The sequence below is a fragment of the Erpetoichthys calabaricus genome, chromosome 4 (genome assembly GCF_900747795.2).
Source record: "Erpetoichthys calabaricus chromosome 4, fErpCal1.3, whole genome shotgun sequence".
Classification (NCBI taxonomy): Eukaryota; Metazoa; Chordata; class Cladistia; order Polypteriformes; family Polypteridae; genus Erpetoichthys; species Erpetoichthys calabaricus.
This window is the reverse complement of record NC_041397.2, coordinates 91,137,150-91,153,116: the sequence shown is the minus strand read 5'-3', so window position 1 is coordinate 91,153,116 and position 15,967 is coordinate 91,137,150.

Sequence of the window (15,967 nt, the reverse complement as noted above, 5' to 3'; positions counted from 1 at the left end):
ATTACATCTTATATTATGGACAGAATAAGATTAGCTTGTTCTTGCTGAGTGATAATGCCAAAGAGAAGCAAAAAGGGAATATAGCAAAAACATCTGCTTAACTAATATCCTTCACGTGCAATGGTAAAAATCAGAAAAAGTTGCTGAATGACACAGGCTACCTGCTACAGGTATCACCTGCATATATGCTAAATGAATGTACAGTATATTATGAGCTGTAATTATACATTTGTGTCTTGCAATCAGAGTTAAATTGCTCTCTGCAGTAATCTTAATAGTTACCCAAAGAAACCAGGGCCGACTATAATGTGCCAACTGTGGTGTCCCGTGCAATGGCATCGTTGCACAGTTTTAAGACTCCAGACACATGTAGCCAAAACAAAAATACCAGGGGATGGGAGAATTGAGACACAGAAAATGAATATGGTAAAAAAAAAAAAAACAGAATTCTGGTTTATTTCAGAGGTGCCAATAACTATTTACATTAATGTACACAGCTCAATGCAAGAACATTAGAACATTGACAAAAACAAAAAAATTGCTACATACAATTATTAAAGTCACTTTCAAAGCAAAAAGTGACGAGATAAACAAAAAGCCTTTTCTTCCTCCTTTTGCCACAGACAGTTTATAAAAAGCAGACAGAAAAATAATCAAAAACAAAAAAAATGAAAAGTTATGCACAAAGACAATAATGAAAAAATGAGAACCCATCGCCAACAATTGCTTCCATCCAAAAATATATACAAATCAGAAGTAAACCTTTCTCACTAATATACAAACTTATACATTCTTCTCTCTGCTCCACTAACTTGGTAGCAAAGAAGTTCTCTCTACCTTGAAGACCAGTCAGAAGGCAACCACAGGCAGTCTGCATTATAGTTTTATATAGCTAGCCCTCTTGTCTATCCAATCCTCACTCACATCTTCTATGGTCCCCCAATAACAAGTGACATTGAGTCACACACGCTATGTCCTCCTCTGGTCAGGTGCAGTTTTGCTATATTAAACACTTCTCTAGGTGCGTGTTTACAACTACATCACATTGGCTTTTGTTCAAATCGTAGGTAAGGCACACTGTGAACTTTCACCTACATTCACTCTACCTTTTTCTAAATGCTCGTGTTCTGACACCAACCTCTTAAATTCAGCACTCAGTTCTTTTCTTCCCACAGCAGCTTCAGATTTGCGCTTTGCTGTTAGGCAGCTTCAATTTAAAAGCTCGCTCAGACACATGCCTCAGTGTTATCTCAGTTCAAGCATGGAGATAACCCCTGACTTGTAGCCCTTCCAATCAGTGGAGTGACTCATGAGGAGACACTGAAAGCCGGTGTGACTTCTGTCTCACCACTACCTTCACTGTCCCCAGAGTGCTAACACAACAGATAAGTAACTTTAAGCAACTTTTACCTTACCTATAACTATTTATTGGAACATGATAAACTATAAATAGCTATAGAAAACTCTACAATTGTCTGAGAACTCAGCTTATAACACCAACTGGGATAATACAGTAAACAGATAAAAGGTGATACAGAAACTGTCCATGCATATTCTGAATGCATGTAATTCATGTGCTAGGTCACAGGGGGTTGGAGTCCATTCTAAACAACGTCATACAGACACAAAGGAGGAACCTATCTTAGATGGATACCAGTGTATCATGAGGCACGTTAGGGTTAGCCACACTAAGTCAATGTAGAGGTGCCAAATAATCTTTCATATTTGCCTTTGTTGCATGTTTGCCGGGACATATTTTCTGTCTCCCAAGGACCCTACATTCTGTAATGTGGCATCTGTAAATGTTGTATGTTGTATATAGTGAAATACAATATGTTATAGTATAAAAATCAGAAAAGCAAAGGGATGTAAACTCATTGACAGGCACTGACTTGAAAACAACAGACATGTGCATTTCAATTAAAAGTATACTTTTGGAAATTAATGTAACATCAATTTATAGATTTTATTAATTTTGTGAACCAATTTATTTCAGTACTGGTGGTCTTGGGGAAGCCATAGTTCAGCAGGATAAAAACAATATTTTGCATCGTCAAAAGTTTCTTTCATGTTTAAACCTAAAAAACAAAATCAGAGGATCATTGTACATTTGTAGGGTAATATTTTTTGAACCATCTTGCTTAAATACTGAAAATCAAACAAACTTAAATTATGTTTGCCAACTGAAATTGTCATGCACAGCACAGTCTGTTTGCTTTGTACCTTGGGGATGATACTTGGAGAGTCTTTCTTTCTCTGGCTCTTATTTCATACATTTCTGTTAGTCACAACTCCATGCAGTCAAAAACTCACAAAAAGAGACTGTCTGCAAAATGCCAGCAAAGAAAATGGGCGAAGTGAAAAAGCTCACGGCTGAGTTCTATTTTAGGATATTATTGCACTTCTTTAACGTATTTTGTGACAAATAAGAAAAATGGAATGACAACTCACTGACACAGAAAAGAAGAACTTGAACACTTACCTGATTTATTATAAACCTAGGGGCTGAGACAACAGAAACTTGGATACAACAACAGTGAAATCTTATTATACTAAAAAGTGTGGTGTGTTTTGACAGCTTATTAAAAATCCAATTTGAATGTAAGGTTCTTCATATTCTAGACAATATAATGTCACAACATAAAATTCCTCAACCCACTTAATATAATTTAAGGTAGTGGATGGCTGAAATCCATCTCAACAACTTCAAGTACAATGCAAGAGCCAATCCTAAAAGTATGCCATTCTACAGGAGGACCTGTCATGGATTCACACATATGTACTCCCAGTCACGCCAGGCCAGTTTTAAACCATCAAGTAATCTATTGCAACACCAATTACATTATCGTGTTGTCATATCATCTAACAAAAAAGGTACTAACTATCCTTCTAGTTTCTTTTCTTGATGGACGATAAGAAGAAATGTCAAAACCTGATATGTAGTTGTTACACGTGACTTCTTACCTGTCTCACTATCTGCACTACATCTCATGTGGTTTACCCTAGGGACTTTTATGGCAGGCTATTTCACTAACTGGGATTGTCTTTACTTTCTCTTTTTACTACAAAGGTGTCCCCTTGAACACATAAAGAATTGCAGTTAGACAAAGAATTGACCAATCCAACCTCTTAGCCCACTTGTAGCTGTCAGACAGAGACCCTGGCTTTTAAGGATTAACTCAAAACTAATATTTATTTGCATCAAACCAATACCAGTAAATATAAAATGACACATGGAATTATATAACCTCATTAGGTTTTGTCTTCATGCTGTCCCATTAGCATCAACAAGGCACTGATGAACATTCACAGATGACTTTTCTTTAGTTATAGATAATGCCCAACTGAGTATATACATGGAACACCTGGCATAGTAATTTCAGCCCCGCTAACAAGATGTGCTGATAGTTTTCAATTTCTTAAAACACATTGAAAGAAATACAGAAAATGTTACAATAACATTATCACTTAGTCCCAAGATGGGTTCCCCAGGAAATCAAAATCTGCACTATCTGCAGTAACTGTGCAAGACACTCTGGATCCTGCTTCACCTTTCAGCTTTCCCAGAATACACACAAACACAGGCTAATGCCTGTACCCTGACATCCCTCAGGTGAAAATGTTAAAGTATTACCTATACACTAATATTTTGGATGTAAGAAGAAAACCATAGGAAAACATCAGGTTGTACAAACAGACTCCACATAAAGAATGACTATGCATGGGACTTTAATACAAGTTGCTGGCTCATTGAGGCAACAGTGCTAACCACTGCATTAACCTACAAACAATGTTTTTCATATTTAGTAAGTCTGAAAACACTAACATAATGGGAACCTCAAAACACTAACATAATGGGAAATAACATGTTTAAGTTAAGAGAACCACTGCTAAAAGAAGAACACTTACTAATGAGAATAAGTACTTCCTTCCAGATTGGTTGTTTATTGAACCAAGGTTTGGTTGGATAATCTTGTGTCCATGTTGGTTTCCAATATTACTGCTTGCACTGTGACTCGTTGAACTAAGCTATCACTATCTTCAGTTGCATGCATTCAGTTTCCATTGATTTCTTGGCAGGTGTCTTCCTTAGTGATGACTATGTCATTCAGTTTGAGGTTATGTTTGGGAACGTGCCACTTCTGGTGTAATGAAAGGTTCATAAGGTATTTTGTTCTTCCTGTCACACCAGAACTGTTTAATAAGGTATTGGGCTCAGTGCCATCTTTTTATCTTCTGTACATGTTTCGTTATAATTTTTTTTGGGAATTGGAAGAACGACCTTAGACTTCATCAAGTATGCAAACAGTTCCAGTGACTTGGGTTCATTAATTTCATCTACAATTAAGAAATGGCTGTTAATAATAGGCAATGTCTTGTTGGACAGAGTTCTCTGGGAGGCATCATAACGTCTGCTTGTTGTGCTGTATTCAGCACATTTCTAACATCTTGAGTTTGCTATTGCCAAACAGCACCATCATGGCTTTCTGAAGGTGCAATGAAGGTAAATTCACATTGTTTTTCAGGTACAAAAGCTCTTGAGAGACATGATTTTCTGAAGGTGCATTGAAGATAATTGCACATTGTTTACACCTACAAAAGCTCTTGAGTACCTCTTTAAAGTTGTTCTTGGCACCCACAACGATTATTCCATTTTCACAAGGGTGTTGTGAAACAGCTCTTTTGACACTGATAAAGCACCTGATGGCATTGATAAACATTTTTGTTTACAGATCCTCAGTCGTAACAACTTGACAAGAAAGCATGTGAAGACCAGGCTATACTGTTTGCATTCTTTTCAGGATCCCTTAATGAGGAAGGAGCCAAAACAGTCTATGCCACAGTATGCAAAAATAGCTAAAACATTTATAAGCTCATAAGGATAGTTAGTTGTTTGTTGCTCTTCTACTGGTCATTAGAGTTTCCAGCTCTACACACAGGTGTGTATCAGCTTGGTAATTAATTTGCTCCTACTAATGACCCAAAATCAATTGGCTCTAAGATCCACTAGAACAGCATTTCTCAACCTTTAAGTATTTGCAACCTGAGTTTTCATAACAGTTTTATTCGCACCCCACTAACGTTTTTTTGAAACCCTAATAAAATGTATTCCTATATTTTTTGCTGCCGATACACCGCTACAAGTTTAAAATTTTCCTACGAATAGTGAAATTACGCCACATATGGCAACATTTGCGCCCCCTTTTTTGTTAAAGTTTGAGAACCGCTGCATTAGAATTTGAATTCAGACCTGATGACAAATCTTGTTATGATAGTGGGACAGGATAAGCTTGATAATATGATTGTTCTTTGGAAGAATGGCTGGCTGTTTTAGTTCCTGGCTAAGAGAGAAGCTCTTCAGTCTTCCACAAATACAATGTAGTCTTTTGACCAAAATTTGGTTGAGACAAAAGAAATCCTTGAAGTTGGAAGATTATTTTACTCTTTGGCGGGTTTTCATCTCATTAGAGAATGCTTGCTGCTGGATGAGCCTTATCACAACTTCAGCAGAACTTTCATGTTCCTCAACTGTAATGAGGTCACTATGATTTTCTTGCTTAGACTTCAGTGTCTTAATTCTTGTATTCACCTTAAGAAGCATTGTCCAAGAAGAGAACCAACTTGAATTACCATTTATATCCACACAGTCATCAAGTCACTGACTTAAGTATCACCAACAAGCAGCTCAGCTGAGGGTCAGGCGTAGGATGCACTTTTTGCTCATGCAGAAATTTGGGTCCTGACTACTGCATTGACTGGTGTCTCTGAGGCTAGGGATCTGTGCCAGCAAATGCCTGAAGTGACTCTACTCTGTTTGGCCCTTGAGCAAGGCCCAATTGCTTCATCCTGGGTACAAGGTTAATTTATGTATCCAGCCCTGCAAGCAGTTCCTCCAACTTACAGGGAAACTTGTGGGTTGATGTCAGGGCTGGCACTCCAGCCACCGTAAAAAAACTCACTTTGTTCCAGTGTGGTGCTGAGGTGTCACTCGCTGCACTTGGGTCCCAGTCCAGGTGGTTTGTTGTGTGGTGGGTGTGGCAACGCACTATCAGCACATGCTCCCAACCTCCTCCTCCTACTGCCTACTGCATTGATAAAGAGAGGTCTGATACCAGTGACGGTTTGTAATTAGGGGTGCTGGAGCGCAACCCCCCAAATATTTTAAAAACTCTACTTAATTTAAAATGTCATGTTAATATCAATGATTCACATTCAATGGCTTTTAACGTTACATACTGTAAATACAAATGAGTGAGAAAGACTTTAAGGAGATGGCAACTTAAAGCAGAACTTCAGCAATCAAATAAAATTCAGATATTTCATTAATGAAACATCCCTTCATAAATCATTCACTTGAAGAAAAAAAGGAGATAAACGACAAGCTTATACACATACTTTTTCCAACTTTTGTTATGACAAATGGAGTTGGCTAACTGGGTGTGGTGTAAGTAATTAATGGCTATTTTGCTTTCTCTGTTTGCTGTTTCAAAGTGTTGATGCCGAAGCATTGTGGACAATAATGGGGGTACTAGACCTAAAATATCTTTCTGAAAAATGCAAGCGGCATGAAAGTAGCCGCAGTCATCTTGACAATAGCATGAGTCTAAATTTTTTTGGTAGGGTTAGTATTGCTGAACAGCTAGACAAATGCTACAGGATTAACATTAGAATGCACAATAAAGAGGTGGCCAAAAATAGATCCTATCTAGAATAATAGACTGTGTGAAATTTTTTTGGAGCTTTTGAAGTAGCTTTGCAATGATGAGAGCAAGAGTTCCGATAATCCCAAAGTAATCACTTCTCCAAACCATGCATTAAAAAGGTTGAGAATGCTGTGGTGCCTAAATATGTAATGTTACAACAGTTGCCTTGATAACAAAGGCCATTCTTTTACTAGGCATTCTCCAGCTCCTGCAACTATAAGCATCCAAAATACCCACTACGAGTAATTGCAGAAGCAATTCAATGATGTGCTACATAATGCTATTTATTTCATAAAATAGAAACTAAATATTAAATATTATGAATACAAACAAACAAAATTATTTGTATACAACCTGACAATAGACTTGGGATGTTGTGATTCAGGTGGTTTGTTATTCTTGCAAACATTTCAAAATCAGTCTTTGATGCTCTTGTTCCATGCTGCATTGTGCAACTGCCTTTTTCTCTTTTTCATATTGTGCACAAAAAGAGATCTACTATGGTATCTGAAAATGTGAACAAAGTTGTGTGCCTTAGCAACTGGTTGAATGTTAAGAAGGAAAAATAATGATGACACTGGCCTTCAGCAATGTTACAGACGTCCAAAATAATGTGTCTTGTTTGTCTTAATTTTGACAATAAAGGGAATTTCTGAAGTCTTCTGAGAATTATTTCCAGTATATCACAATACTGATGTTATTATATTTATAGCTGAACTGATGATATAGTATCTTTACATATTTACATAATTCATAGTGTACTGTAGTACTAAACACCATCTTGTATAATTACAAAACATGCAAAGACTCTGTCTTTTCCTTTTTACATCATGTGTTTTATTGCCTTAGTGTGCTTTAGTAATAGCCCTACTGTTTATTAAGGTCACGCAGGTTAAGAAGGTTGAACTGAGTGAGAGCTTGAGAGAGAGAAACACATTCATTTGACAGTGTTGTTCACCATAGGCTCTTATTGGTGTCTATAGTTTGGGTGCAGTCTTGCCAGTTAAATGTTTTTTTCTTTTTGTTTGTTTTGTTTTTTACATTATTGTAAGGCCATACTTTTAATTTTTAGTTTCTTATAATAGCCAAAAAATAAAAGAATTTTATTTTTAAATAAAAAATATGCTACTAATAGTAATTTACTATTATTGCTACTAGTAGTTATTTACATTTACATAGTGCTTTTCTCACAACTCAAAATGCTCTGTGTGTAGGCAACATTAAAGTTTACGTATTTGGTTTTTCTTTCCTTTTCTCCTGAGAAATGAAGTGCTGCTTCAGTTTGTCCCCGCAAATACTGTGCCCCTTCCCAATTTTTTCTTCACCTGCTGCCACTGAGCATAGCTCGAAATATTTCAAATATGTGGGATATATGAAACTATGTGGGTGAATAATATTTCACCCAGATAAAACTGGTTATACAACTTAACCATCAGCAGCCAGAACTGTCTGATGCAAGAAGACTACTGCAGGCATGGTCAGGAGGGCTTTCTGTTGTTTCAACGTAATACCACTGGCTGATAACTTTTGTTTCCTTTACCAGTTAAACATGATTAGGAGTGAATACACGAAATGTAAATGCTTCATTGTTGATGTATGCCAGCGCTACCTGAGGGTCTCTCAGAAAGAATTCTTCACTGATTCTCACTTCCAGTTCAGACTTCAGCATAGCACTCAAAGTGGTGTCAAAGTGATGTAGTTCTGTTCTAAAATGTCACTTAAGTTTCATAGGTGGTAGCATCTTGGTATTGTGACTTCCCTTATACCTTGGAAATTCTTCCATTTCTCCCAGTATGGATGTAAGTCTTCAGAAAGCGGATCGTCCCATCCAATGCTACTATGGCAAAGTTCTTTTAGGGTTCACTTTCCAATTAAAGTGATATGAAGTCAGAAACCCAAGTAAATTGTACAAAGAACCAATGGTGGACAGGATACTGTGAGATTTTGAAGGCTGTTTTTTCAGATAAACATCAGAGTTAAAAGCATTATTTTCTTCAGCCACTAAAAGCCATGTACATGGTCTGCTGTCATATCCAGATTCAGGTTGATAGAATTGGATGTTGTTGTCCTTTCTGAGGGATGTACACTTTAATAATGAGAGTCTTTGGGCTTGGTTTTCAGAACTGTCTTGGGATTATTTAGAGGGTAAAAGTTACATTTACAATAATTAGTAGTTCTCACCAAGGACATGATTAGGTTAATGCAAAATTACATATTCAGTTGATTATTACACTGTTGTTCTGTATGTTTAATGCATTGTGAGTGGCTCCTGGGAAACAGATGATTTAGCAGTTCATAGAGGTTTAGTTTATCTTATTAAAAATTACATTTCATTTACAGGAAATGCCCATATTACAACACAGATATAATCTACTGTATATTGCCAGTTACATTTGAAAATTCTGCCTGGTTTGATAATTCTCTTTTAATTTTTTTCCCAAGCTACAGTACATAAGTATGAGAAGCATGAACAAATTATGTGAATAAACATATGATGAGTTTTTAAACTCACAGACATGCAGATAAATATTTTACTGGACTCTGTACACATGGCAATGCACTTTAACTTGAACAAGCTGTTACCAAGAAACATTATGAGAACCTGTGCTTTTCACACTAGCTCATGGTTTGAATCCATGAAAACCCATCCATCCATCATCCAACCCGCTATATCCTAACTACAGGGTCACGGGGGTCTGCTGGAGCCAATCCCAGCCAACACAGGGCGCAAGGCAGGAAACAAACCCTGGGCAGGGTGCCAGCCCACTGCAGGGCGTGCACACACACACACCAAGCACACACTAGGGACAATTTAGAATTGGCAATGCACCTAACCTGCATGTCTTTGGACTACGGGAGGAAACCAGAGCACCTGGAGGAAACCCACGCAGACACGGGGAAAACATGCAAACTCCACGCAGGGAGGACCCGGGAAGCGAACCTGGGTCTCCTTACTGCAAGGCACCAGCGCTGCCCACTGAGCTACCGTGCCGCCCATCCATGAAAATCGCTCTTGGAATAATACTGAATTGTAAGGTACTTACCATCATGTGCAAGGTAGTTCACCTGTTTTTTGATAATCCAAAACTTGCACTCTGTCAATACCTGAAAAGACCAAGCAAACCATGACTCAATATTCATGAGAAAATACACAATGTTTTATCTAGTTATTTGAGGATTCACAATTGGGTTGATGAAGTTACTGAGCAATGCCAGGCTAGTAGCCAAGCTAGTACTCCTTCTAGCCACTAAAGTGATAAACAGATGTTGCCCTTCCTTGCCATAGCAGTACTAATTTTATCTCTACTATCCCCTAAAGTGTGCTACCTTCTTCCATAATTACTAACCCAAAGCTGTCAACTCTCACCGGTCTTCTCAGAGGCCTTGTGATCATTTGCCAACCCTCTGTGGTTTATCTTTGTATCCTCTGATGAGTTGGTGTCAGGAATTCCTGTCTCCTGATTGGCCATCTTCATTTTAGCATCTTGGAAGAATTTCTTCACATTATTCGCTGCTGTTATTCTTTCTTTCTCTCTCTCTGCTTTGATGCCTTAGACTGTAGCCCTTTTGAGACGCCATGACTATTTTGCCAGACTAGAATGTTTATGTGGTGATCTTCAAAAATGTTATGTTTATAACTAGGTCACATAAATTTTCTTTGTAGATCTTTTGTATGTTGTTGCCATCTTCTTTAAAACTTGTGTCCTTTTTTAATGGTTTTATATTAGTTAATCATCTTTTGTTAAACTCTTTCATTAGCTTAACTATTTCTGTCCTGACTTACGCTAGTTACCTAAATTAGTGTTTAAATGTTTTTGAATTGGGTAGAACAAGGCCCCTAATTGATTATCAATCTTAAGTGGTACAATTACTCGTTTTTGCAGTACCAGCCTTTTAGCTCAGTATTTGTATTTGCATTGGTTATCCACCATGTTTTCTCTTTGAGACTCTTGACCACTTTTCATATTGATTCTTATTTTTCTTGAATATTCCTCTGTTGCACCTTTCAATATAATCATTTTGATTTTCCATTTCTTTCCATTTTTTCTTTTTTGACTTATGGTATTAATAATTTTAAGTTTTTTTTTATTATTTTGAATGTAATTTTAATTTTGAACTTGAATTGTTTATTTTTGGAAGTTTGTGAATTTTGTATTTTTGGCTTTACTTTATTGAAAATTAATTAAATAAATATATTGTTCGTTTGGGCCAGGATTTAATTGTTTCTCTCCCCGTTTCTCATTGCCTTTAGGCAAAATTGCAACAAAAGTATTTAACATTGACAAAATCGGAGAAATCATATGAGATTTCTCCTTCACCTATAGTAAAGTCTTGCCGCTAAAAATATATTTAGTTTAAAAATTGTTATTTTTAAGAAAAAGGTCATTTTTCAGTGTCCTGGTAACATATGCATATGGAAGAATATTTCAGACAAAATAAAATAAACAGGGCGAGGCAAAATTGTTTGGTAGAAAAGAAAGAGAGCAAGTTACTTCATATTTATCCTTTTTACATCCACAACTGTAAGTGCTAACATAACAATAAGCTCCTTAGCCATTATATCAGGCAATAATATGAAATCAAGGTTAAAGCAAATTTATGAAACATTGGCCTACTTTTACTTACACTCAGACAGCATCTCAACAATATATAAAAACATTTTAAAGTCTGTTGCTTTCAAAGATCCTAGGGATATGGTGAGGAAAGGATCTTTCACTTAATATCACAGCAAAGGAGTGAAAGGCAGCCAAGCATAAAATACAGTCTAGCTCATATGTATAGCTCATATATTCACAAAGCATTCAATCATTCAACTTAAAATCCTTCACCTGTCATATTTATCTTCTTTAGAATTGTCCAAAATGTATCCAGGCCAAGATTTAACCTGTGCACATTGCAATTTATTTCCAGCCTCACTGAGCTACATGTTTTTTTACCAAATGAACATACTTTTGGATAAAATCTCTGAATGCGTATCAGACGGCCTTGGTGTCACAATCACTTCCGACCCATTAACAGCTGTGTTTGGTGTCCTCCCATATGGGTTTAAAGTGGAGAAGGACAGACAAACTATAATTACCTTTACCACACTACTAGCATACAGACTTATCTTGTTCACCTTTTATAAGTCAGTGAGTAACTGATGTTCTATACTATTTAAAATTGGAAAAAATATAAATCTCACTTAGAGGATCTGTTCAAAACTTTTTTAAAATATGGCAAGGTCTGAATTAATAAAGTTTTACAATAAGCGTTAGTATCGGGAAAAAGGACACTCTCTCTTCTTTGTTGTTTTTACATTTTGTCTCATGCTGTTAGCTCTCCTCTCTTTCTCACGGTGGGGGTTGAATTCTGGTTTGTTAAGTTTGACTTGATTGCATGGAATGTTATTTTCTTCCAATAAAATATAAAAAGTAAATACACAAATGAATAAATGTATTGTAAAATGTGACAATAAATAAATAAAAAACAATATGTGCTCAGAGATAATGAAATGTGTCACAGACTATGTTTTAATTGCTTATATTTGTATGTATCGATTTCTTTGTTTATTTAGATCAGTGACACTGCACACACTATGAAACAGAACACTTTCATTTTCACCCATCAGATTCGAAAGGGTGGGCTCTAGCAAGTACTGAATTTTGATTGGTGAAGCATCAGTAAAGTGTGCATAAATCTTTCCTTGTGCAGTAATTCTAGTCATCTTTTTGTTGCCCCCGTTTCTGCCATGGATATGCACAGTCACAACTCTATGCATTCACTTTGCTTGCCTTGGGAATCATGTGGCTCATAAGCTTGTGCCAATTTGCAACTTTGTGCAGTACCCTCTGGACTGACAATTCACCAATCAAAACACAGTACTCACTAGAGCCCGTCCTCCTTAACTGATGAATGAAAATTAATTTCAAGTCATATTTCATGACATATTTAATTATTTATGCAGACATATTACTATGCTTTTATTTACTCATTGTCATATTTTACAATGCAGTTATTTCTCTTTGTATTTATGCATTAAATATTCCTCCACATACAATACATCTAGTCTTTAACTAGGCCTGGAACCAGAGGCAGAATTGAAAACCATGCCTGTGGAGCTGTGCTGGAGATGTCACTGTGTCACTTATACATATGAAACATACAGTGCATATAAAATGTTAATATATCAAATGTTAAGCTTGGTTTGCTAGCCATATAAAAAATCTAATTTGAATGAGTTTTAACTTTCAGGGATAGCTGTGAATACATTCCACATCAACTATATACATTTCATTTTTTTCCTAAGTATTAAATTTGAGTACTATTTGTTTGCTTTGCATATATCTACAGTTCAAGTCTAGAAATTATTACTTTTTCCTAATAGTTACATTATTTTCAGAATTTTCAACTAAATGTAAAGCAGATCCGACTTGGAAATAGAAAAAAAAAAAAATCATTCCAGTGAGATGATGGATAACAAACCTATTCTGAGAGGCAAAATTGATTGGAGCCAATCACTAGTTTAATCTCTAGCGTGTAGCTGCTGCTTGTGATTTACTGGCATTTCCAACCCAGCTCTTTCCAATCTGCAGCAAAGGTGCTGCTGTAGGAGCATACAGTGGAAATTTCATGAGTCACTGCACAATGACAGGACCATCTGCTGAGACAGCACGACTCAGAAGCACTTAGGATAGATGCAGACATTCCACCTGGGACTTTTTGGGATGATCGGTTCATAGCAGCTGGGGCAGGAGTAATCTTTCCTTTATGATTGATCATCAAAAAGGAAAACCCCAGTTTAGTACCAAGTGTCAAGAGATTAAACTATGAAAAAATGTCCTTTCAGCACCATAAGTTTTTAAGTTATGTGGCTCATAAAAATTTAGAATCACATATAATGTTTCACTTATGTAACACCAAATATTTCTTTAAATAAATTTTAAGAGAGTGTCCAGTCCTTGATCTCTAAGACAAGAACATTTTAATGTATTATTTTATATTATATGTTACTGAAAAACTTAAATCATTCCAAGTTTCTTTTATCTGTACAATTATTGAACAGAGATGGTTTTGATCCTTAAATGGCACAGAATTTATCTGAGATGTCTTATCTAGTATCTTATCCTAATTAAATTAAAAGCTTAGTAATCTGTATTACAGCATCAAAAATCAAATCAAAAACCCACTGCACTCTGCAGGTTGTGGTGGATGGCCGGCTTCATATTCCGGCCCTCACCCCCAGGCCGCCAGGAGGAGCTCTCCCAACAGCATGGACGGGCCCCGAATTCCAGCAGGGCCTCATGGACTATGTAGTTTTTATGCACAGCCCTGCTGGATACCTTGGGGATCACTGGGAGTCGCTGTAGGGGGGCTCTTGGACTCTTATATGCTCTATAACCCGGAAGTGTGTCATAGTCCCACGACAGGAAGAAACGACGTGCTCCGGGGTTGATGATAAGGACTGTTTACCCTGACCAGGAAGGAATAAGGACTTGTGGGTAATGGAACAGAAACACCTCCGGGTCAGGGGGTATAAAGGACTCTGGGAAAGTCTAGACATTGAGCTGAGCTGGGAGGTAGGGTGGCGAAGTGTCTGGGAGAGGAGGAGTGATTATTATTGTGCTTTATTATTGGTTTATATGAGTAGTGTGGAGTGGAGGGTGCTTTATGCACGTGATTGCAAAATAAAAGAGTCTTGGACTTTTACCTGGTGTGTGGAGTGGTACCTGAGGGTTCAAGAGGTGGATCAGAACCTCAACTGCTACAAGGTATATATGGAGTGAGAGACGGCCGGCAGCTCAATTCGGCCGGGACAACCCAAAATGGGAAGAATGGAGAAGGGGAGCCTTTCCAGGACACTGACTCCCCCAGGACACGAGGTGGCAGCTCCCCTGGACGGTAACTGTACCCCAGATTCCCTCAGGGCATCATGGGACATGGAGTCCATTTTCTCAGCCACGTTGGGTGCTGTGGGTGCCGCCAGGGGAAGCTCATAAAGGACCTGGGGACTCCTACTTTTCCTACAACCCGGAAGTACTTTGGAGTCATGAGGACGGAAGCCCACAGTACTTCCGGGATGCTTGAGGACTGATGATGTGGTGTTTGACCCAGAAGAAGAGAAGGAGCACTTCCGGGTCAAGGAATATATAAAGGACTGTTCGAGACCCAGCAAGCTGTTGGGAGGGTGTGTGACAGAGCTGCTGGGAGTGGAGGATTATTGATTAGTGAATTGTGAATTGTGGTGATTGTAGTGCTTTGTGCACTTTATTCAAGAAAATAATAAAAAATTATACTTGGTGCTTTTATACGTGTGTCCTGAACTTCTGTCTTTTAGGTTTCATGGGGCAACATCGCTCCCTAGCGGCCACAATGGTCATAGTGGATTTGTATAATGCTTGCAGTAAAACCAAAGCAGCAGTGAATGAAAAGAGAAATTAGATAGATAGATAGATAGATAGATAGATAGATAGATAGATAGATAGATAGATAGATAGATAGATAGATAGATAGATAGATAGATAGATACTTAAATTAATAGGTAAAGATAATAAAACTATGTAATCTTCTTTATTTCAGTACTGGGGCATGACATATGCAAATAATAGCAGATCAGTATATTCTGTTTAGCCAGGATATTCTGAATTGCAGATATATAAGGAATTACCAGTAGGTAAATATACAAGATTCACACTGTTGATCCTTTAACACAATGTTGAAATAAAGCTGAAACCATCAGAAATTTTTTTCTGTGCATGAAAGTAAAATTTCTCTGTCTAATATGCGAAATGTACTAATAATGCATTTAAGATCGCAGTGCTGCTTTTGAGTCTGTTCACTACAACATCCTCTGGAAAGAATAGATAGAAGCCTTCAAATCCTGGATGTTACCTGACTGTCTTTGCTGCATGATGTCAGTTTTTTGTGTTGGTGTAAAACACTCCATTCTTCTCTAGTTTTGTACTTGGATTGGTACTGTTCAAACTTTTGTACTATGTAACATCAAATATAACCACTGGTTTATTTGAATGCTTGGTGAGATGAGTGGAGGTGTTTATTGCATTCATTTATTAGAGATATTTAATGCTGTTTCATAAGACCTGGCAGCTTAACTCATGCTGGTGCAAAATGCATACATTAATGTATTATTGTAATACACCAGTTGGCTCTCACAAATAACATATCCTAATTTTGATTAGAATTCTGAATGGAAATAATTTCCCACTAGAGAATGATGTTCCTTGAGTGAACCTTCCATTGTATTTGTCAAACTGATTTATAAA